Source organism: Sphaeramia orbicularis, chromosome 10 (assembly GCF_902148855.1).
Source record: "Sphaeramia orbicularis chromosome 10, fSphaOr1.1, whole genome shotgun sequence".
In the NCBI taxonomy this organism is placed as follows: domain Eukaryota; kingdom Metazoa; phylum Chordata; class Actinopteri; order Kurtiformes; family Apogonidae; genus Sphaeramia; species Sphaeramia orbicularis.
Window position 1 is genome coordinate 46,078,762 of NC_043966.1, and position 26,367 is coordinate 46,105,128.

Genomic DNA, 26,367 nt, shown 5'->3' on the forward strand with positions numbered 1-26,367 from the left:
AACAAATGGACTTTAATTTGTGAGCATTACAGGCAGTTGAAAAGAAATAGTCCAGGAGCATCAAGAACACAATGGGGGTCAACGGTCCGAGTTCACAGATAGTCTACAACAAATTTATTGTTTAAGTTTTTTGAGCTGATTTAGGATAATTTTGGTGTGCTGAATCCAAAAATCACATTAATTTTGCTCAATCAGGTCAACTTTCTGAACTATGCTACATATTGGCTTTTTAACATTTTTGCTTACATTTATTGGCATTTTCACATCATATGATACAAAATTATTTCATATTTCTTGCAGTCAATGAGTTCTGAAGATTTTACTTTTGCCAATTTATGATTAATGTTTTTTTTAATATTACAGGTGAATGAAATGGCTTCGACTAGAAGATCTTGCAAAAATAAGCCTGACGTATTCTGCTATATCTGCGGTGAATACACCATTGTACCCAACAGGAATCCTGTTAGAAAATGATTTTTTTTCTCTTAAAACCTATTTTAGGTGAGAACTATATAAAAAAATCAACTGATAAAGTCACAAAAATGTAATCAATTTTGTGAGAAGATCAAATTTTTCAAAATCAAATTAGCAAAAAAACCTGACCTGATTGAGAAAAACAGATATCATTTTTGGATTTAGCGGTGCAAAATGGTCCTAATTCAGCTGAAAAAACCTAGACAACTTGCAAAAAACATTTTTTGTAACCCAGTGTAATGAGTGTGTCCACCATCAGCCTCGTGCAGAGCAGTACACCGGCGGCGCATGGACATTACCATGTTGTCAATTGTGGCCTGAAATGATGCACATTCAGTCGTGCTGCCACTGCTGTAGTGGACAACCCAGCACTGAGCATGCCAATGGCACGCTCCCTCATTATATGCGACATCTGTGGCATGTTGACAAGTGACAAAAGTGCACAGTTTGGTGTGCCCTTTTATTGCCTAGACCAGGGGTGTCAAACTCATTTTAGTTCAGGGGCCATATTCAGCTAAATTTGATCTCCAGTGGGCCGGACCAGAAAAATAATAACATAATAACCTATAAATAATGACAACTCCAAATTTTTGTTTTTGTGTAAAAAACCCCATTAAATTATGAAAATACATACTTTTATAAACTATCCAAAAAAAAAAAAAAAACACCTGAAAAAACTGAAATTTCAATCAAAAAACGTAAGAAAATTTAGTGCACTTTTAACAATATTATTCCTCAACTTATCATTTCTACATGTGCATTATGGATCAGATCTACAAATACACTAAACACTGAGAAACAGGCAGAAAAATTGTTAAAATTGTGCTTAATTTTCTTTAGACATTTCAGGTTGTTTATATTTGTTCAGATTATTCACATTTTAGTGTTACAGGATAGTTTGTAAATGTAAATAGTTTCATAATTTAATGTTATTTTTTGCACTAAAACAAAGAAAAAACATTTAAGTTGTTAATTCTAGATTTTTTGTTGGCTTAATACAAGATTTTTTTTTTTACTTAATTAAAGATTTTTTTTTTGCTTAATTCAAGGTTTTTTTTTTACTTAATTGAAGATTTTTATTGGCTTAATTCAAGATTTTTTTTTTACTTAACTGAAGATTTTTTTGTTTTTGGCTTAACTGAAGATTTTTTTTTTTTACTTAATTGAAGATTTTTTTTGGCTTAATTGAAGATTTTTTTTACTTAATTGAAGATTTTTTTTTAACTTAATTCAAGGTTTTTTGCTAAATTTGAGATTTTTCTTGGCTTAATTGAAGATTTTTTTTTTTTTTTTTTTTGCTTAATTCAAGATTTTTTCCTTAATTCAAGCTAAATTTTTTTGCTTAATTCAATTCAAGACTGTGGAATTTTTGCACTTGGCAAAAACATCCCAGGGGCCAAACTGGACCCTTTGGCAGGCCGCATTTGGCCCCGGGCCGCATGTTTGACACCCCTGGCCTAGACTGTAAGGAGTGTCTGTGTACTGGTCACGTAGATTGACCACCACTCTGTCATGCTTCATGACTCTTATGGGTGGAAAAACTCAACCTTTGAATATACTCACTGGAAGTGGCTGAGTGAAACTGGACTGCTATATTTGAGCAAAACAAATCTATCAATTAACAAATAAATCATAAATCTGAGCATATTTCATGAAAATCCATTTTAACTGATCATTTTATTTTCATGTGTTTATATTTTTGTTCAGTGTGTATTTGAAGTGAGTTATTCTGACTGAAAACAAAACATTCCAATGTCAGCAGTATTTTTGCTGGTGAAAACATAACAGCTAATTAGGTTAAGCTTCGGTGACATCAGTGTTGGTCAATCGCGTCAGGTCTCCATCATCACTGAATGTTCTCCGAATAATGAAGTTAGTTAGTCTTGTGGTTCAGCAGAGTAGATTTCTTAGCTGTGATGGTAGAGATTACTGACATGTTTGGTGAGTTTGATTATTTCTAACTTTGGTTTTGACAGTAAAGATGAAAGGAGACATAAGCACACATATGTGTTTGGTCCACGGTTTTCATGACAGACTGTAGAGCTGTTATAAATATCATCACAAAATGATCATTTGGTTCATTTTAGTTCTCATCACATGGCATCGTAACTTTCCAGATGTGGATAAGATGTGAAAGATCATCACAGAGGTTGTCTAATTGTTGTGGAACCAAGTCATTTTTCACAAATAGTCATTTCTTCAGGGAACCAAACTGCTTCTCCCATAGGAATCTATTTAAACAGATCAGCCACTGGTTTACTCCCGGAGAGTTGTATGTTTCATCTGTAGTCAGAATATTAACGTCTACATCGATGATAAGGACTTAGTAGGAATGGTACAGAAAAGCAAACTGTAAATACCGTCAGTGATCAATACAAATCAAGCATTTAGAAAAGCCATGTAATAAAATAATCACTATTGGTACAGGCTCTGATAAAAATATATATTAAACATCTTCTTCTTGTAGGTCCGTTTCATGTTTTAAGGGCTACTCTCCAGCAGAGGGCATCCCAGAATCAGGGTAAGGCTAAAGAGCTGACTGGGATGGGTCTTAGTGTCTATGTTGTCTTTTAAGCTCTGTGAGTGACTGGCAGCCTGCAGGGATAGACTTACGCTCACCTGTTATCTAATAAGTGCATTCAGGAAGTACAATAAGAGTGCCTATTTCTGTAAAATGCAACAGCTAAGATAAACAGGAAATATATAACAACCAGATGTATGCAAAACGTCAAAGTGCAGACTTTATAATCTTCCTGTTTTTATAATGTTGTGTCTTTGCCTCTCTATATGTCAACTACTGTATCTCCCAGGGTGCCAGTCATGTTCCGAAGCCATAATATTCTGTACTGAATACCTGTTGGCCTTTACATATGACCAAAGCTGTGCTAGAATAGTGCTCGTTCATATTTTCACACTGTGTCCCTGAACCATTATATGTTAACATTCATTCATCTTTCTTTGACAATTTTTTTTTTTTTGCCAAAGTGATGAAATCAAAGCCTTGTAAAGATGATAATCAGTAAAGGAATTAATGAATTGGAATGTTTTAAGGTATCTTAAGGAGATAATCAGCATAATTTACAACTGTCTTAAGTTTTCTCTTAAGGGATAAATGCAGAGGTAGCCTCTCATTTTAAAAAAAATCTTTATTATTATTTTTTTTTATAACATTAGATGTCTTTTAATTAAATAGCCCATAAACCTGCACCTTATCTGAGCATTGGTGTAGTTTGTAATCTAAAACTCAATGCACTAGCACCTCACTAAAAACTCAATATGTTACCATCTCTCCATGTGTCCATTAATTGTCTAAAAACTCAACATCTAGAGAAACAGAAAAAAAAAACATATTTTTTAGTCATTTTATTTTCTAAATTGGAAATAACTGAAATATATACCGTGATGCTTCATAATAAGACAGCAAAGTGGATTACAGTAGCATGTGAATTAATTGCTGTACAAGAACTCAGAATAAATCATCTTAAGTTTGTTAGACGTGCTGATGTGAAATATGTTAAAAATGTCCCATTGCTGAAGTTGAATGTTTAAACTCTCCTGTCTTGAACTTGAAGAAAATCCTCAATAAAAACAGCACATGTCTACAAAATGCAAATATACCAGTAAATTTGTCACTACATCCATTGCCTTCAGTCAGTTTGATCATTATTTTTGATAACTCTTTGAATCATAGTGTATGTAACATACTGCTGCATATGTTAGCAGTACTTCTGAAGTCCAGTCTGAATAATCAGATCAATAAAAGCAGTTTTCCATGGTTTCATTCTGTCTTTATTTTGTCTCTGTTGTATGTTGGGTGAACACTGACTTTGACAGTTAACTGTAAAATGTAATGCATTTGTATTACAGAAAAATATTACCTACGTGAATATGCCATAATGAGTCATGATTCTGATTTCTTTTATCGTGGATGTGCGACTGTCAACAAACCACCAACTCCCGACACAACACTGACTCCAACATAAACTTCATATAGTGAATTCATAATAGTGAATCTCCCCCTGACTATCAATTAAGTTCATCTGTATGAGTGCAAATCATACATATTGATCATAGACTGCATATCCTTATATATATGTGGTAAGTATATACATAAGTACATGTGGTTCTCATGAAGATCTGAAGTGAAAGGTGGAATTTATGACTTGTTTTGCAGCCAGCCACTGAGAGAGATCCATATGTCTTGACTTCATTTCTCATAAGTAGTATCCAATATTCCATACCAACATCCTAGGACTTAGTAGGCTGAAACAATATATATGATTTTTATTTTGTCCAAAAATGCAGTGTGAACCAATAGTATTGCATATAACACTGGTCAACAACAAATTTATCGTTTAAGTTTTTGAGCTGACTTAGGATAATTTTGGTGTGCTGAATCCAAAAATCACATTAATTTGCTCAATCAGGTCAACTTTTTGAACTATGCTACATAGTGGCTTTTAACATTTTTGCTTACATTTACGGGCATTTTCACATCATATTGATACAAAATTCTTTCATATTCTTGCAATAAACGAGTTCTGAAGATTTTTACTTTTGCCAATTATGATTAATGTTTTTTTTTTAACCCTTTCATGCACGAATATGAGGACCTTAATCAAGATTTTTTTTCCTGAGTGTTTTTTTTCCTCTTTAGGCATGAAAAAAAATGTGATTGAATTTTTTTTTTTTAAATCAACCTGTTTTTCATGGAGTTACAAAAATGTCCACTCAGCTACACCATGAATTTTATTCTTGAAGCAAAGAAACATGTATTTAAAACCCAATATCATCAAGTGATATAAAAACAGTGAAATGAAACCATGTTTAATGCAGCTAATCTGATGTTTTCTCACATTTAACATATTCTAATACTAGTTATTACTCACTTCATGGAGATAATATGCAAAAAATAAATATTAACAATTGATTTCCACTCAAGAACCAATCAAGAACAGCAAAGTTACAATAATGGTATGAATTGCAGTTTATGAGATGATGCATAAGTGTCCACTGTATTGGTTGATATGGAACTAAAACAACAAAACCCATGAATATACAAGAGTAAAGCTGTAGAATAACTGTCGACTGTAGTGACCACTATGCATGAAAGGGTTAATATTACAGGTGAATGAAATGGCTTCGACTAGAAGATCTTGCAAAAATAAGCCTGACGTATTCTGCTACATCTGCGGTGAATACACCATTGTACCTAACAGGAATCCTGTTAGAAAATGATTTTTTTTTCTCTTAAAACCTATTTTAGGTGAGAACTATATAAAAAAATCAACTGATAAAGTCACAAAAATGTAATCAATTTTGTGAGAAGATCAAATTTTTCAAAATCAAATTAGCAAAAAAACCTGACCTGATTGAGAAAAACAGATGTCATTTTTGGATTTAGCGGTGCAAAATGGTCCTAATTCAGCTGAAAAAACCTAGACAACTTGCAAAAAACATTTTTTTGTAACCCAGTGTAATATGAGTAAACATTGCAGTGTGCAAGTTGTGGACACCCAGCATAAATGTCCCATAAAGCGTTGTAGGCGTTGCAATAACAGGCAATGACAGAAGACAAACAGAGTCTGTAAGCTGGTAGGCAGTAGTATTACACACATCCCAGTACAGTCTAGAGCACAGGTCTCAAACATGCTGTCCGGGGGCCAAATCTGGCTCCAGGGTCAGTCTGGCCCTTGGATGAAGGTGTGAAATGGAAAAATTACACTAAAATACTAACAATCCTTTTAGTTTAGGGTTCCACATTCAGACCAATTCAATCTCAAGTGGGCAGGACCAGTAAATGCTATCAAATAATCTATAAATACCCACAACTCCAATTTTTTTCTTTTAGTAAATGTAAATATTTCATGTATTTACACTAAAACAAAGTAGAATTTCACAAAAAAAGTGAATAAACTGAACAAATATGAACAACCTGAAATGTTTTAAGAGAAGTAAGTACAATGTTAACAATATTCTGCTGATATTAAATGTTTTTGTGTATTTGTAGACCCACTGTGATATGTAAGTTGTAATGAACATGTGGAAATGATAAACTGAGGCAGAATATTGTTAAAATTACACTTACAGTTCCAGTTTATTCATGTTATTCACATTATTTGAAAGGAGAGTTTGTAGATGTAAACATTTTCATTGTTTCATTTACTTTTTTCATTCTAAAACACTGAGAACGTTTGGATGTTGACATTATTTATATATTATTATGTGATTATTTTACTGGTTCGGCCCATTTCAGATCAAATTTAGCTGAATGTGGCACCTGAACTAAAATGAGTTTGACACCCCTGGACTAGAGCATTACACACATGTTGGACAATGTTACATATCACCACCTGACAAGGATGCTTTAAGGAAGTGACATGTGTTCAAAACCCTGAGAAATGCATCTGTAAAGTTAATATTCATTATAGATTATAAAAATAAACATTATCTATTATATTTATGTACCTAAAGATACGTTGAACATTAGTATACATATTGTGTATGGTGCATATAGTACAGGATCGGTGGTGTTCATCTATATATAGGTGATTGGTTAAATCAGGGTTACTGGAAATTAGTCATAATAAAATGAATAAAAAAGGAATCTCATTGGGAATGTAGCTATGCTCTAACTTTATTGTCTGGATTCAGTGATGAAACATATAGCTTCGATCTACGTTTTTAATTTACAGAAATTTAAGAGATGCTTTTATTTCAGTTAAAGTGTCTAGTTATCCCAAATCAAAGCAATAAAATTGCAGCACAAAGAGTGGCAGCTGGTTTCCTCTACATCAGGTCTTTATGCTCCACTGGGCTAATCACATATGCCTGCTTGAAATGCACTCAACCATAGGTCGATAAATTATTCATATCCAAAGGAAAATAGCAGTAAAGATGCAATTACAGAGTCTGAGTTAAACAACTAAACAAACAATTTGTTGCACTTTCATTGTTACCTGCACCAAATTCAACATGTTGAGTCTTAGTGTTGAAAACCTAAATATCTCTTACACTATTGACAGGTGCAGGTGTGCATATGAGGAAAAAAAGCCTTTCCCTCTCAGTAATCAGCAGAACATCCACGCACAAAAACACACTTCTGGTTCAGAGGCCACTTCAAACAAGGCTCTTGAATTCAGATGAGCTGGTTGGTTAAAAGGGAACACCACACACACACACTTACAATTTGCAATTTAAACAACGCTTTTGCCAAGTACCATGTGACCATTCCATTTATCTGTTACATTTGTTCACTCCATCTATCGTCTGTCCCTTCATAAGCCTCCTGTGAATGTGGATGAACAGATGTATATTGATGAGATCCAAACTGGACTGAACAAAACAAGTGATTTGGCCCGACGGATCGATAACCTCAAGTAAATTTGTCAGGTCTGTTGACAGTGTATTATGTCTGTCATTTCCATCTCTACCTCTTCTGATGTGTTGTCATAACAACTGTCCAGCCTGTTGCTATGCTGTTTGGTATCTGTGAGGATGATCTGTACTAGACGACCTCATATTGAACGACCTTCCTTTTCTGAATGGTTTCATCATTGTACGTGTGTGTGTGTGTGTGTGTATGTGTGTGTGTATATGTGTATGTGTGCTTACTGAGTCGTGTGTCGTTGTCAGTCTGCCTGAGCATCTCCATGTTTTCATATGCTTTTTAATGGGAGTGAGTAGAATCAATTTTATTCCCCTCTGTTTTACTTTTGATGTATGTGTCGTCACAAGTTGTAGGTTATGCAGCTGTGTAGGTTACATCTGGTGTACATCATAATGTTATTCCTCTATCAGGTAGTGTATCATCTGTCAAGTCTGTGCGTAAACTAAAAACTACAGTGACTTGAGGTTAACTACAATTTGTACATGTCTTGTATGTAGTATGACAGGTGCGATGCAGGATTCACACAGGTTATCAGTGAAAACCCTGGACAGAGGAGGAGAGTGACAGAGCAGAAGCACACTGAGCAGGTACATATACACCTCGACAACTGAAGGCTGCATGATTAACTATATCTAAAGCTAAACATTAGTTATTCTGTGTTCAAATGAGTTAACACCCTCAAATAATTAAAGTTTATTAATGACTTATGTTAATGACTAATAATTTGATACACTAGCTGATAGCCTCCTTTTTGCCAAAATTAAAAATGTTTCCATGAGTTATTTTACAAAGGACTGACAGAATGTGACAGTCGCAAATGACTTAATGACATAGGCTGTAAGAAATAAATGGTACAATCATGAGGTCATCCACTGCTGTTTAAACTGCTATTTTGAAACTGGCTGTAGTACCTTGCACAATAGATTCAAAACTGACCCTAACTGGACAACGGAGCATGTGGAGGATGTGACTGTTTTGCTAGTGTAATTCAGTCACTTTAACTACAGTGCAGCTCTCTGTAGGGGAAAAATGTTTTATAAAAAAAAAAAAAAGAAGTCAGACACTGGCCAAATGAGATGTTATACACTCCTGCCAAACTACTTATAAGACAAATAAAATACTATGGGAAAAAAATGATTGACTTAGTGTTTCATGTAAATAAATATAAATAACTAGACTGTTAGGAAGCCTGATATTAGCATCACTAAAATTTATATATGCTTACTATACATGCTTTCCCTTAAAAAGAACAAAAAACAGATGCTATGCTACCAGTGTTAATTGCAGAAATAAGCATGGTTACATCCTGGTACAAAACAGTTTTGCTCTTTGCAGCTAATTTCTCTGTTCATGACAAGTGTACTCAAGGTACGTTTTAAAAAAATATCTAAGTTGTTTGAATTAGTCTTTCAAAGATATGGTAGCAAATTAATGCTAGCTGAGGTGAGCAAGCATGTGGAAATGCGGATTTGCTAACGTGCCTGCTATAGCTAATCAGTGCATTTGTACTAGGGCTGGGCATATCAATCTAAATTTTAATAGTATCAATACCAAGGTGAGTATTGGTATCAGATTGATATTAGCGTGATGAGATCAATACGTTTGTTGCAGTTTCTCTTCTATACATCCAGCAAATTACTCAGATTTCCTCACAGAGACCATGCAAGCGTAGCTTCTCTCCAAGTCTGTCTGTCTGTGCAAACAGTGCACCTCTCTCTCTCTCTCTGCTGCTCTCTCAGGCACACTTTGCCCCCCCACTCTGCCAGAGAGCAAAGAGTCAGAGCACTGACTGAGAGCAGCCGTGATGGTGGAGAGAAAGAGAAGCGCTGTGTGGAGCTTATTCACTGCAGCTGATGGGGAACTGCCACATGTGATGTGTGCAATAAAGGCATTTGCTACTGTGGTAACACCACAAATTAAAGGGGAATTATTTTATTATTATATTGTAGTTAGTTAATAAAAAAAAAAAACCCTGTTTGTTTACATAAATTTTTGTCCTGTGTTTTATCATTATCATAATCAACTAATTAAAGGCAAAATCACTAAATTATTTAATGATTATGGCAATTCAAGTAAAAAGTATTAGTATCGGTACTGACTTTGTTATCAGCGATACTAGCACTGTATTTACTTAGTATCAGATCAGATTGATACCAAAATTCCCAGTATCGCCCACCTTCAATTTGTACTTTACACATACTTAACGTTACTGTTAGATTAAATTACATGGTGGAGTTTAACACGATGTGGTGATAGTTGTCATCATTATTGATCATTGTAATGGTGTTAAGAGCTTGTTCCCAACAGGTCAAAAAAGTACTGTAGTTTAAATGTTAATGCTTTCTTCATTATTGGTTTTTGCTTTGAATGCGGCCCTCAATGTCAAGGTCAAGGTCAAGGTTACTTTATTTGTACCCGTAGGTAGATTTGTTTTGCAGTGTACGTGATTGCTTTGGTATTGCAATAGTACATACGTTGAACATGTAAGACAGGTACTTGTTCACGCTTACAGACAGGACAAAAAAACAAAAAGTGCTCAGTGTTCCACCATTCATCAGTATAACGGCATGGATAAGTAAAAGAATAAAATAAATTAATAAGATCAAATAAATAAAAACAAGATGCAATAAAACACAATAAAACCAGAAAAGATAAGAACAATCCGGGATAAAAACCAGCTAAGGATATAAAATTAAAAATTAAAAATTTGAAGTCACAATTTTAAGAAATTGAGCAAAGAAATGCCCTTAATTATTATTATTTGTGGTGTGTATAGAGGACAGTCGATATGTGATGATACGTCTTCGGAACTGCAAAGAATGGCGGCCATTGACAGGAGAGAGACTGGAGAAATAAATTCCCAGAATTCCTTTCGTGGAAGAGGTGCTTTGTCCAGGTATAACATAATCATTCACTAACTTCACATTGTTCTAAACAGACACAGATCTTGTGAATCGCCATCCTGTAAAAGTCAACTAAGAACTGAAACATGTGACTGTGCTTTTGTCCTTAGGATAGTTGGTATGGTCATGACTCTGAGAGAATGGGCACAAAAGAGCTTAACTGAAGAAACAGAACGTCCAGATTCCTTCTTAGAACGTTTCAGAGGCCCCGCCAACACTGACATGCAAGCCCCGCCCAGCAGGGTCAGCCACAGCCACAATGGCTCAGATGTAGAGCATGAAATCCAACGGAGCAGGCGCAAGTAGGATTTTTTTTTTTTAATCAAGAAATTAGACCTGTGCAATAAAACAGTTGACATGACTTTCCCCCTCTCTTTATTAGGAGGAGAAAGTGTCAGATTGTAGTCTTATGCCCATCTGATGATGCTTACTACCACTGGCTGATTGTAATTGGTGCAGCCGTCTTTTATAACTTTACTCTACTGGTTGTCAGGTAGGTTTTACACTGATGATTCTGTAATTTAGTATCAGTTCACCCTATTGCACCACTATGAAACACCTCTTCCCACTATCTGTTTATAGGGCATGCTTTGATGAGCTCCAGATGAGGAATGTTTTGGTGTGGTGGTACTGGACTATGTCTGTGATGGGGTATATCCTGGATATAGCTGTTCGTCTCCACACTGGTACTAAAAAATACTGAACTAATTCTTCATCACTATGTTTACTTATTTGATAGTTAGACCAACTGCAACTAGAAGCACTCGGAGAGCGCAGACCTCCGCCAAGGCTGATCAGTGGGCCCCCCCGTGGGCCCCCCCACCCCCGATCACCACCAAAATTTAATCATTTGTTCCTTGTGCCAGTATCAACATTCCTGAAATTTTTATCCAATTAAAGGCACAGTAGGCCAAAAAGTAAGGGCACCCCCATTTTTTATATAAATTGAGATAAAATCCGCCTTCTGGATCAGATCCGGATCAGTCTTTGAAATGTGATAGAGGACCCCATTGTCAATTCCTGAGTTAAATTTCATGAGTTTTGGTCAATAATTAAGCGAGATATTGGGAAACGAAAATTTTGGCCCCATTTACCACATGTTAACGAAAATTTCAAAGTGATCCAGATCCAGGATTTCTTCCGGATCACCCCCCAAAAGTTAATTATTTCTTCCTTATCCCATTTCCAACAAACCCTGAAATTTCATCAAAATCCTGTCCGTAACTTTTTGAGTTAGGTTGCACACTAACGGACAGACAAACAGACAGACAAACAAACAAACCCTGGCAAAAACATAACCTCCTTGGCGGAGGTAATAATGCTGATTATAAATTCCAACTACACTGTTGATTCAAGAAATTTGTTTACACGACCCCAATGCATATGACATGAACTTGATTTGACATTTGAACTGGAATTACATCACATCAGTGATCCATTACAATTTGGAAAACCAATATCAATGCCAGTTCACCTCAGATTAGCCAATGTAGACAAATAACATAGAAGCACGTCCACAGGTAGAGGTTGGACACTACTGCAAGTATGACTGATTTAAAAACATACAATAATGCCCAAGTGCTAATTAATCATGAAGTGCCACAGCTTTCATTACTGTAAATGAACATCACAGCCATTTTGAATGTTAGTAGTCAAAGTTTGATGAAGATGGTCTGACTTACCAAGTCAGAAATACAGGCCACAAGAGGCATTTTAATTCTGATTTAGATGGTTTCTCCGATTATCTGTGGTACAGTGGGGTGGTCCATGCTTATGTATCTGCATGGGGGAATATACACAGCCGGCCAAAAAAAGTCCCATATTCTAGTATTTATCCTTCCATTTATGCAGTGTTACAACCATTTAATTCTGTCACAGCATGGATACATAATGCTGCTGAACCTAGACCTGACCAAAGGAACAATCCTTGATTATAACAGGGCCACCTCAAGTTTGTCCTGTTGGAATTAGGCGTGATGGATAATTATTTCATCCCCTTCTTTTCTCACCCTGGTGCACCCATTACTCTGGAACAGGGTTAATCAGGACTCATCAGACCCCATGACATTTTACATTGCAACACAGTCCAGTTTTATTGTTCTCCATCAAACTGATGTTGTTGAGAAATGAGAAGCTACTCACTATATCAGTTAGGGTTAAAGAACTTGTTGCAGCTGAAACATATTAAACACTGCAGTAATTATCGATGGAAGGATTTCAATAATTTGTTTAGCTTCATCCAGGTAGGGATTTTTTTCATTTGTTCAGACAGATTTTTCTTGATCATGGTTGTATGATTGTTGTCCCCTCTTTTGTTAATTTATGTTTAATATGGTGTGAAGGTTTCTTGGATCAGGGCTTAATGGTGAAGATGTACGCCGCCTGAGAGAAGCATACATTCGACACCTTACAATGTAAACTTGACATCTGCTCCATTCTTCCAACTGACCTCCTGTACCTGACCGTTGGAATCAGCTACACTCCTCTTCTGCGGTTCAACAGGCTGCTGCGTCTGCCACGTCTTTTTGAGTTCTTTGAACGTACAGAAACACGAACCGGCTATCCCAATGCCTTCCGCATCTGCAAGCTGGTGCTGTACATCCTGGTGATCATTCACTGGAATGCCTGTGGATACTATAGCTTCTCCAAAGTCCTAGGTCTGGGCTCTGATTCTTGGGTTTACCCCAATGCATCAGACCCAGAGTTTGGCTCCCTGACCAGAAGTTACATTACTGCCTCTATTGGTCCACACTGACCCTGACAACCATTGGTGAGACACCTCCCCCTGTTAGGATGAAGAGTACCTGTTCCTGATATTTGACTTTCTGGTACATACACTTTTACCTCAACTCTTTTAGCCTCATAACTCAACACCAAAGTATTCATTCTAATCTATCACTGCTGAGTAATACTGAAACTTTTGTTCCAGGTTGGTGTTCTGATATTTGCCTCTATTGTGGGTAATGTTGGATCCATGATCTCCAACATGAATGCCACAAAAGCAGCCTTCCAGAGCCGCGTCGACACACTTAAACACTATATGCACTTCCGACATGTGAGCAAGGTGCTGGAGCAGCGAGTCATTCGCTGGTTTGACTACCTCTGGACCAATCAGAAAACAATAGATGAACAGGAAGTACTGAGGAGTCTCCCCAACAAACTGAGAGCAGAGATTGCTATTAATGTTCACTTGGATACACTGAAGAAGGTACTGGCCAATATACAATGAATCAAAACTTTAAATACATGGTTTAACCTTACATTCCCTAGCCCAGAGAGGCCCTTCTTAACCACTGAAAACACATTATTTGCGCTTAAGGGTACGTCACAATGTCCTGTTTTTTTTCTTGTTTTTTTTTCTTTAACTTTTAAAAAAAATACTATTTTATCAAGTTGAGCCATAAACAAAATACCAAATACCAAATGATACCATTTTTTTTTTACCCTTTAAATACAGAGTTGTAATATAAACAAATCACATTTTTAAATGTAAAAAACACAAAAATTTTCTGACTGTCAGAATTTGAAAATCATGCAAAAATGACCAACTTCTGAAACCTCAGCTAATATAAATTGTGAAAAATTAATGTAACCTTTTATAACATGAAGCACAAAGTGCGCAAATCATGCTCACTCCAACACTGGAAGGTTAGCTAAATTGTGTTTTTGGAACAGTAAGAAAAAGAAAGAAACTAAGATGAAAATACAGGCAAGGCTAAACATTTTATTTTTCTATTTTGTCTGTTCAGCAAAGTCTCTATCAAATTGCTTAAAGCAATATGTCCACAGGAAATTACCTTCTGTCCTTTCAACTGTTGCTCATATTTGTGCATCCTGTGCTGATGACAAACCATAAGGACATGATGAAACCCCTCGGTATCTTGAGATTGGACCACCTCTTTGCATGACTGACATTTAGATACTTCTGTATCATTTCTTTCAGTCACCTCCCCCCAAAAAAACCCAACAAAAAAACAAGTAAAATATTGAACCAGATGTAATTCACCCACTTTACCACGTGTGATTATCAGGAGGAAGCATGTGAATCTCTTACTTGTCAAAACCTTAAAGCAGCAGTAGCAGGCCTGTCTCTAGCATTTAGACAGCACAGAGTAAAAACTATTCAGGTTTACTCACTTAGATGTAGGAACAGACATTAATGGGATGTTTTACAAGAAATTTGCCATGTTTTCTTACTTATCTATTTCTAGCTGCTTTTTCTTTTTTTTTTTTAATTGACACACAAGCTCACTGGTCATTATCATGTGTTCATACTGTAGGTGCGAATTTTCCAAGACTGTGAGGCAGGTCTCCTTGTAGAACTGGTGTTAAAGCTTCGACCACAGGTTTTCAGTCCTGGAGATTACATCTGTAGAAAGGTCAGTATTATTACCCCGCCCCACAAAGGGGAGGCAAGGTGTATTGTTTTTGGTTTGGAATGTTTTTTTTGTTGTTAACACTTAGCAGAAAAAACTATTGGTTGACTTCATACTAAATTGGGTTATAGATTGCCAGTGACCCAGAACAGATATCATTACATTTTGGGGAAAAGTAGGTCAAAGTTCAAAAATTTTTTTTATATGAATCTTTAAAATATTTTTTTCCCCATTTACTTATAATGGGCAAAATTTCACGTCTATGAAAACATCAATTTTGTTGAATTTACTTCCAAATTTGGCACATATATAGAGGCAACTGATATGCTGACATCAGCACATGCATAGACTTGATGACATCAGCTGGATCGATACCAAAATAATAACAATAACGGGGCAGCTGTGGCTCAGGTGGTAGAGTGGGTCGTCCAATAACCGAAGGGTTGGAGGTTCGAATCCCGCTCTGTCCTAGTGAGTCCGTTGTGTCCTTGGGCAAGACACTTCACCCTCCTTGCCTCCAGTGCCACTCACACTGGTGTATGAATGTGGAGGGGCCATAGGCGCAAATTGGCAGCCACGCTTCTGTCAGCCTGTCCCAGGGCAGCTGTGGCTACAAATGTAGTTTACCACCACCAGAGTGTGAATGTGAGAGTGAATGAATAATGGGTCAATAATATAAAGCGCTTTGGGTGTCTATTATTATTATTACACAATATGTGGAAGGGATGGGGTTTGTTGTGCCTGGCACCACTTGTTATAACTGGCACTCATTGGTACAGCAGTGTGGGCTTGGTTAGATACAAGCTCTTTTATATGATATGTTTGTATACTGACTAATTATGACAAAAGTATGATTTTCTAAAGATTTGGAATGATTTCAATTGCATCCAATGAATCCCTTTAAATTCTCAAATATTCAAATTTTTATGTCCCCTGTTGAAGACCTTCTTGTTAGCTTGCTGATATGGGTGGCTGTGCATCAAGGGGGTCACCTCCCTAGATTCCATAATAAAAAAGTAGTAACACTAAGCAGTCCATTAGCTTTTTAAGTGGACTTAAAGCAGAACTTTTGTCTTAACAGAAGGCGCTACCTACAGAAGACAAACTTCAGCTTTATTTAAAATCCCTGTCTTTGTATGTTTTTTTTTAACTTTTGATATGGCACTCAATGGCGTAATTTTCAGCCTTGGTAACATTCTGTTGAGAATTTTAAAGTACTGATGGAAATCAAAATGGGACCTCTTTTTCTTTTAACTGTATTGTCCAGTCCTAGTTCTTGCAACCAAACATATTCTCTGTCTTTCTGTTTCCAAGGGTGATGTTGGTAAGGAGATGTACATAATTAAAGATGGCCGCCTAGCAGTGGTTGGCGAGGATGGGGTTACCCAGTTTGCTGTCCTCACAGCAGGAAGCTGCTTCGGAGAAATCAGCATCCTGAACATCAGCGGCAGCAAGATGGGGAACCGACGGACAGCTAACATTCGTAGTCTTGGATACTCTGACCTCTTCTGCCTTTCCAAACAAGACCTGATGGAGGCGCTTCAGGAGTTCCCTGATGCTAGGCCCAACTAGAGCAGAGAGGACGTGGACATCCTGCAGAAGGAGGGGCTTCTAGAGGAAGTGAATGTGTCTGCAGGAGAAGAGCTTGTGGAGAAGGTGGAAAAGTTGGAAACCAGTCTGGATCGGCTGCAGGTCAGCGCTAATAGTTGGTTACAGTTGATGTTTGTATGATTGCGGTATCTACTGGGACCAATGCTGTCAGATCATAATGAATCATTTGTTTCCAGACATGTTTAGCCCGTCTGCAGAGCGAGTTCAACTCTTCCAGCTCCGAATGAAACAGCGACTCACAGCCCTTGAACATAAATCCCTACGACAGCCACAGGCAGTGGTTTCCTGTCAGATGCTGACGGCAACGAGAGCACCTCTGGTGGTGATGGAGTACGCAGCGAAATCAACATTCGGCTCTGAGGGACATTATCTGTATATGGAAATATGGACAGCACCAAGACAGCTCTGTCCTTGAGAATGGCAGTGCAGAGCCTAGCTGTAGTTTGTGGACCTCACTGTGTCTCTCTAGCTTCTAAATCTGATGGCTCAGACCAGTTTTGTATTGACTTTTGGAGGGACACAATACAGTAGGCCAAAAACATGTGGCCTGAAAAGAAAAAAAAAAGAGGAAAAAGTGGCTCTAGCTCCCAGGTACGAGCCGGCTCACCTACAGTTCTAGTTCAGTTTCCCGTGCATCCATGTGTGCCCCCCCACCCCCTTTTTTTTTCTTCCATCCTCCAGAGTCGGGGTCAGCTCCAGGTGCTGTCAGTTAAAATTAAGTTTTTCGTCATCACCAAGTGTTTGCTCCTGGGGATTCTGTTGGTGTTTGTAAATTACCTTAAGAGTCTGGTTTAGACCAGCTCTAATGTGAAGTGTCATGAGATAACTTTTATCATGATGTTTTGCTTTATAAATCAGCCATTGGGCTTTTTAGCCTTTAACAGCCATTCTTTTTATGGAACCTTGTTTCTGAATTAAATTTATGTCCACCAGGTCACCAATAACACATTTAACAGGGTGGGAGTTATATTTCAGCTATGTTTAAGCTAATGTGTTTTAGTCACATTAAACACAGAAACTAGAAGATTTTCCCTTTCTAATGAAGTCTAATACATGCATATTGGCCTTACATTTCTTCTGTTATACCTTTTTGAATGGTACATTTATAGTTTTGAATGATTAATGGTTTATCATTAACACCACCTCTACAAATCTTTACATGCACAGATGAATGACTGTATCTCATGACAACAGACCTCAACCATAGTAAACAAACTTTTATCGTATCCTTGGAGTATTTTTTCCTTACTAAAAGTCAGTCTCAGCTGCTTTGTGAATAGGTTTTAATAGAGAACTCTTACTTAGGAACTTTGAGTGGGATTTACAAATTCTCTTAACGCTAAGATAAAAGTCTTGTGAATAAGGCCCCTGGTCAAATAGTAATAATAATAATGGATTGGATTTATATAGCACTTTTCTAGACACCCAAAGCGCTTTACATTATTGACCCATTATTCATTCGCTCTCACATTCACACTCTGGTGGTGGTAAACTACAGTTGTAGCCACAGCTGCCCTGGGGCAGACTGACAGAGATCTGCTTCCTAAAGGACATCGCTCAAGGATTTGAAGATTCAAATAAAACTGAAGAGCTACAGACCTGTCCTGTAGGAAGAAGGCTGAGATCGCATTCTGGACCATCCATAGTCCCAGCCCCCTGGTCCAGTACAGAGATGGTGTTGTCTCATAAAGTGTAGATAACTGTAAAGACCCCCTGCTAAAGCACAGTCTCACAAAGATCTCAAAGGAAATAACATAAAACGGAAGTGCCAAATCCAGGCCAAACACACATTGTTCCGCTCTTGAGGGGTTGACCAAAGTATCTAAATGCAGAATGACAGTAGTTTCCTCAGGCTCATGGGTATTTTCTGTTGCCTGGTTTGTATTTCCTAGAACAGTACAAACACAATATGCAGTTAGGTCAAAATGTGAAAGGTAAGGCAAAATAAACCTACATCCCACACACCTCAGATACTCAGAGAAGCATATTTGCACTTACTCTTTCCAACCATTGCTCACCACCATCTAAACATAATAATATAATTACTGTATAATAATATAAAATATTTTAAATGAGTTTTAAAAATATATGTTAAATATAGTCTCACCTTCACCATAATTTCAAAATCTCATGAATGTTGTTCCACACATTATGGCTTCATGCCAACACCAGATCTTTTGGCAAAATGACCTGTGGCCTCCTTGTGGGGATATTTGAGCAGGAGCAAAGGCCTCCAGCCAACTGCATGCAGGTTCTTTAGCTGAAAAAACAAACAAAAAACTTGTGAAAACTTTACAAGTGCTTGGTGTGGTATGTATGGATCTTGTGTGTATATCACAAAACTGGGACACAAATGCAGCTCAAGATGAAATTCTTAGGATCAAAGCAGACTGTACTTAATTGACAAATCACAAGAGAAGACAGTCTATAATGTGATGACCCAGCACTCTTTGGGCACTAGGGGTCACTGTCCAGCTTGTTATCTTGTAGGTGGAGTCAGGCCAATTAGTCTCACCTGTGTCAGGTGTGGCTCATATTTAAGCAGTTCAACATGGCTGTTCAGTCTCTCTCTGGTATGCTCAGGCCTGGTTTGTGCCCTACCCTGGTCTGGTCCACCTGGCCCTGCTCCTCTCCACTGGCTTCATCTGTTCTTTTGTTTATTGTTTGGGTTTTGTTTGAGTTATTCTTGATTTTAGTTTAATAAATTACTTTTGACTTTTTACTACCTCGTCCGTTCCAATCTGTGTCACAGTCTATGAGCCGGGCTGTGATGACAAAACACAACGACAGAGCAGTAAACTAAGGAAACACAAGGACACAAAATCAGAAGCAAACTAATCAAGGGACACAAACCGCTGAACAATGGGTTTGTTGGACTTGGCTGGCTAGCTAAGTGGAAGGGATTATTTCCATTGGGCGCAAGCAGGGAAAAGCCCACACTATAAGAAACATCACTGACTTTTGTTCAATGAAAAAGCCTTAACGCATCCCATGAAGCATTGTTTTCAAGCCGGCCAGCCAAGTCATTCATGCCCAATGACAAGGCAAAGGTTAACATCATATGGTTAGCAACTGGGAAATGATGAATAGAAAGAACAGAACATGCAAGAAAAACTACAAAATAAAAGTCAAGACAAGAACAAAAAAACAAAGGTGTAAAAGTTTATAAATGCATGTGTGCATAAACATGTCATTAGTGATGTAGCAGTGTTAGTGGTAGTAATAGTAGTAGTAGTATGAATTTTGGTGAAAACTAAATGCTGTGCGTGCCCTGAAGATGGCCGAGAAAGGCCCCAGCCAGAGGACCCCAGCAGCTGAGTTCAGGCCCCAGGGGGCCAGGGACACCAGCTGCTGCCCCCCTGCTAGGAGCCGGCCACCCACGACCCCTGGGGCCACCCACCCCCTCAGGCAGAGCCCTACCCAGCATACTGGGAGACCAGGCTGCCCCAGACAGCCACCCACCGTAGGCCAGTGCACATCCCGATGCCCTGGCCAAGCACCCTGGGGAGGCTCACCCCCCTTCCCTGCCCCCCCCCCCCTCCAACCCCCACACCCAAATCCCCCCCCCCCCCCCCCCCCCCCCCCCCCCCCCCCACACACACACACCACACACACATTGGCTATGTTCTGAAAAATAAAATATGACTTAGGCAATATTGCTATGAGGGTAATGACATGCATGAGATGGACTGTTTATTTTGACAAAACTCTTTCCTGGTATCCACAAATGTTTACATATTATTGGGTTAAAAAATGCCCAATATCATTTGGTATTGTTAAGGCCAATTTGAAACACCTCTTTAGTTTTTCTATATTTTCAATAATGATGTTTTGTTAACAGACAACTTTAAGTTATATTAAAGCCTTTATTTTTATTTCTAAATTTCTTTTCTGCATTTTACAAAATGCAAATGAGATTGAAAGAAACCCCAGATTTGCACAATTATGTGTATTATTATTTTTTATTTTTATTTTTTTAGTTCAAGTTCTTATTTTAATTTTATGGAAATGGGAACTCTATGGGTTGGTTTAGTACACATCTGTAAGATATACTGACTGCCAGGGATTACTTTTACAATCTTTCAAATAATGTTTAGAAATTCTTCCCAAATTTATCACCTGATGTTTCTTTTATATGAATGACATAAAATAAAAAACAAATCACCTCAAAGTGATAATATCATAACTTCAGAAGAGACGATGGAGTCTCAAAGTCTGGGTTCCCATATTCGTGGTTTTGGGGTTTTTGAGGAGCTCCATCCTCATTTTAATGGCTTGGTTTTGTATGCAGGGCACCACCTCAACGTTATTGTCAGACTCCTTAAACCATGATTTTAGGAATTATCCAGGATTTTCTGTTCCTATTCACATGGAAAAGGAAACTGCGACCATAGCTTCTCAAAATACAAACACATGCTCCACTGGATGCATTCATTGCTTATGTTTGAATGGAACAAAACCTGTGGGAGAGCCATGGCAGCCTCTCATGAGTGCTCGCTTTGATATTTGACTTCCTCTAATCTTTGTATCCCCATACAGCATATGCTTAGCTCACAAATGATGAGTGCACTCAGCTGCATTCATTTGGGGCTCAAAATGGCATAAACAAGAGCAAATCATGCTTCTGTTTTTTTTTTTTAATTCTCATGCGTAATTCTTCAGTCCTTGGATTTAAATATCCAAAAAAGGACATTAGTTTCTCTTAAATACCTGACAGCCTTTGGTTTCTGATCTGTACAGTTACAAATGGGTCTTTCCTTTGCATTAGGAAATACAGAAATCAAGAAACTATAAGATGGACCATTTTTACATTGTGGATGTGATTTTTTTTTCTCCCCAGCATGACATTAATGTTAAGTTAAAGTTTGCACTCACCATGTTCAGTACATGTTTTGACAGACTGAAAATAAATGCCCGTACTACAGTGCCAGTGATATGGGTTTACTGGTTAGTCCACCACTTGGATTCCAGTTGACCTATGATGTCACAGACCACAACAATAGCCAATCGCGGGCTAGCAAGTTAGCAAAGCAGAGGTTAACTGGCACAACAATGGACAATGTAGCAAATTTTTACATTGTCTGTTTCCTGTCTGCTATACTTTTTGTGCAGATGAGGTTCATATGGAATTGTAAAAGACAAAACACAAATGAAAATGGTAAAGCTCTTGTTCTGTCGGGGTCCTACCTACCAAATACAAGACACAAAACTGTGTAATGTGTACTCATTGGAAGCACAGATTTAGTTAACTTTTGACAGTGATAATAGAGAACAGCAGATCACAAACTCTAAGGGATGGATAAAAAAACAAATCAAACGAATGGAGATTGGTCATTCATGAAGGAACAGGAAGGTCACCAATCCAGTGCAATGCCCTCTGGATACAAGGTCTGTGGTGGAATTTTAGGAGGTTATGTAGAATAGGCAGCTTTTTATCCTATTAAAAATCATCTTATTCCCGTTCAAGACTGAGCTCAAGCTGTCCACGATGTATTTTCATTTTGTATTCATCATCTGTCACATTGTCTGATCTTTTCTCTTTTTTCAGACTTTTCAGTAAAAGTAGAACTTTAATTAGATAAACCAAACCACTCTCTGTACATTTACTTTATAACAACCTTTTAAAAGCATATGAATAATATTACCTTTGTTAGGTATATATCTTAATATACCATACATGTAGCGCAACATAAAATTGCATGTGAAAACATTTAAACTAATAAAAAACATTAAACAGTTGCAATTGAATTACAGAAATACAATAAGCCATAGAACAACTACTAACAGAGCAGGTCTAAGTATACCCTTGACTTCAGTTTTGACTCTGGTGTCATTATGCCACCATCCACTAGGGGGCAGGGCAGCTCTTTGGTTGGTCATTGCCAGTCTAACACATTCTTAAAGAACACAAGTCTACTTGAGAGTTTACTTGAACAAATACATGTTGTTTTTTTCTTTGCTCTCATTAGTATTCTTGTTATCTCTGTTTGTATTTCATTCTTATCTGCTGTAAGTGTTTGGGAAGCAAAAACCGTTAGACCCAGAAACACCAGAATGGGCTGACTCCTTGCAAATTCCGCTCACTACTCAGGCATGTAAAAATAAAGTAATTGACCTCAAAGTGGCGCTGAAACTTTCAGGTGTCCACTTCCATATTATCTCAAAAGCAGCTTGGCCTTGAGTCAAAATCCCTTCATCAGATCAATCCCTCAAGTACCTGTATCTTTGCTCTACTGGCATTCTGCTCTCTAAAGGTCAAATTTTGCACATTTTTCTTGGTTGTTTTCACCCAAAGACATCAAAAGTTCCAAGTTAAACTACGCCCACATTTTCAACATTTTTCTTACTCCGCTCCAGTGCAGAGAACAGATAATAATATACCTTGAACTCTTTTCATTATAAAACGACCTGAAAACAGGTAATATCATGGACTAGAAAGATTCTTCTTCAATTTAAGGGGAATCAAAACACATATAATATTTCATCATTTGCCCATTATTCAATACTATTGTTTGCATAATGTAAGATACAGACTGCTGCTAGAGAAAAACACCACATATGGTTTCAATGGCTTTGTTAGATACTTACCCAACCCTGACTGTCATAACAGATGTAAACTAGAAGCACTCGGAGAGCGCAGACCTCCGCCAAGGCTGATCAGTGGCCCGCCCCATGGGCCCCCCCCACGCCAAGGAGGTTATGTTTTTGCCAAGGTTTGTTTGTCTGTCTGTCTGTTTGTCTGTCTGTTAGTGTGCAACATAACTCAAAAAGTTATGGACAGATTTTGATGAAATTTTCTGGTCTGCGCCCCCCTGTGGGCCCCCCCACCCCCGATCACCACCAAAATTTAATCATTTCTTCCTTATCCCATTTCCAACAAACCCTGAAAATTTCATCAAAATCTGTCCATAACTTTTTGAGTTATGTTGCACACTAACGGACAGACAAACAAACAAAGAAACAAACAAACCCTGGCAAAAACATAACCTCCTTGGCGGAGGTAATGAAAATATATGTTATAACATGTGTGTCTTACCCTGTTTGGACACTGCTGCAGCTAAGTCACTGATTGATGACTTGAGACCAAAGTCCATCATTACATGACCGGAGTATTTCAGGAAGTTACTTTAGTGAGCGTTCGCTGTGTTTCAAAGGTACACAGCTAGTTTGGGTATCTCTGCTTTTCTCTGTTATTATTTCCCATTCCTTATTTCTTTTTCTTTACAGTCATTTCTATCTTTCATCCCATTTCCCATATTTTCTCTCTGTGCTGTATCTACTCTTCTCTCCTTTCTCACTGTCTTTTCTCCAGTTCTCTTTGTCCTTTACCTGTTTGTCCCTGCCTAATCATTGTGGATCTAAAAGACTGATTACAAGAGACATGAGATTGTGATTTCCTATCCTCATTCCTCATTCAGGGTGCAAAAATCTTATCTGAGTGTCTTTTATGTTGCATGTGCACCATGTAAACACTGCTTTTACCTGTGTTTGGGTGACGTTGTGCTTCACAGTAAATCTGCACACACTTTTGAATGACAGTGTGTGGCTGTAAGTGTGTTTTACAGGAATGGAGATAAGATGTGTGTTGCTGTGTGTATTGGTGCTAGCCAATGGGACACCAGCATCTAGTGCAGCCCAGGTAAGATCCATTGTGACTGTCCATCATATTTACTAGACATGTAACAGCTCAGTAACAACATGGTAATAGTTTGATCATGAAGATGTACTAATTAAAGGGTCAATATGCTTACATTGCTTACATGAAGTTTTTGTTGAAGTCTGTTTTGTGCTGGGAGATGGTTGTTTGTTAATGTTAGCTAAACTGACTGGATAATATGCCTGCAGACTGATAGCTGTGCTAAGGACAAATACTGTATCTGTGTTCATAAAAATCCTAATGCTTGACCGTCAATATATCTCTCCTGTGTACAATCTTTGGCTACCATTAGTTTAGAAATGGAGTTGATAATTTACTGGCACCTGTCACAACACAGACTTCACATAAGCAGACAAACAGATCATACAGATTTAAGATCTACAGTTAGCAACAAGACTAAATTACTGAGAAGGAGTATAGTAGTATTTTGCTTTAAATATGGTAACCTAATAGCAATAACGCTTTTATATGTGTGGAATTAGAAATGATAATCTGTTGACATTAACCCTTTCATGCATAGTGGTCACGACAGTGGACAGCTGATCAAAGGCGTTTTCGTATGTATTTAGGGATTTGTTGTTTTGTGCATCATCCCATATGCTGCAATTCATACCATTGCTGTAACTTTGCTGTTCTAGATAAACCTGATCTGCAGTAACATGTTTGAGTGTAAAAAATTGCTAATTGTTACTAGACTGTAATAAACAGTTTTTGTTTTGTTTTTTTCCCGAAACAAAAAGTTGTTTTTTTGCATATTATCTCCATGCAGGTATGTTGAAATGTGAGAAAAGATCCGATTAGCAGCCTTAAAAATGTTTGTTTTTCATAGTTTTCACGTAGTATATTAGTAAATACATGTTTCTTTGCTTTTAAAATTAAACGCATGGTGTCCAGCAGAGTGAACATTTTTGTAACTCCATGATTAAATAGATTCATAAAAAATCCATCGCATTGTTTTTTTTTTTTTTTGTCATACCTAAAGAGGAATAAAAACACTCCGGAAAAAAATCTTGATTAAAGTTCTCATAATTCATGCATGAAAGGGTTAAAGTGTAATAACCTGATAATAATTTGGTAGGCAAATTTTCTGTGATGTTTTCGTAATATTACCACAAAGTGTGAGTGACACATTGAGTGAGTGACACAGAACATTTTTATTTGATTGATAATGCATTGGCTGTAACGTCTGTGTAAATACAGGATCTCTGATTACAATCCACTATGACTTATCATACATTTGAAGTCACACAATTTTTGAAACTCAAAATTGGAAACTGTCATATTATAATTAGAAATTCATCCTCCCTTACTATTTCTATTTCAAGGTAACAGTCCAAATGATACACTTAGCATTAAAAGCTTGGTGTTAGGGTAAGATATTGTCAAATTACCCAAATTATTCAAATTATTACATGATGCATTTCATATTGCAACACAATTAGTGCTGGGCAGCGATTAAAATTTTTAATCGCAATTAATCGCGTGGATTTCTGCGATTAGTCGCGATTAATCGCATAGTTATATTGGGGGGAGGGTAGCCGGCATCAACCGTGTGTATTGCCTTTAAGTGATATTTCAGGCTGGAAGTACTCTGGTGATAAAAATAATTCCACATTGCAGTTCTTCCAAACAACTTTGTCCTTCTCAACCCCACCATCTGAAGACATTTAAAAGGAAAGTGTCCATGTAAAAGACCGGTACTTTTCTCCATGTTTATGTCCCCACCAGTTTATTTCCGCTTGTGAGTGATTGACAGGAGTCTTAAGATCACTAATATGTACTAATACTAATAAGCCCAATAATATGATATGTTCAGTTGTTCAATGCAAGCAAAGGGGGCCCTCTAGTGGTCAGAATAAGTTGCACTAACATATGTTTTGTCCTTTCGGTGTTCCCGTAGTCAGTTCGGACATAAGAAGGAAGTAACAGACACGTTTCTTTCGCTCTGTTTGTATG

At 37.4% G+C, this 26,367-nt stretch overlaps 1 pseudogene; it reads left to right on the top strand.

Annotated features, from left to right (window-relative positions):
* Window positions 1-8,362: 8,362 nt before the first annotated feature.
* Window positions 8,363-17,197, top strand: LOC115427243 (cyclic nucleotide-gated cation channel-like; annotated as a pseudogene).
* The last annotated feature ends 9,170 nt before the right edge of the window (window positions 17,198-26,367 follow it).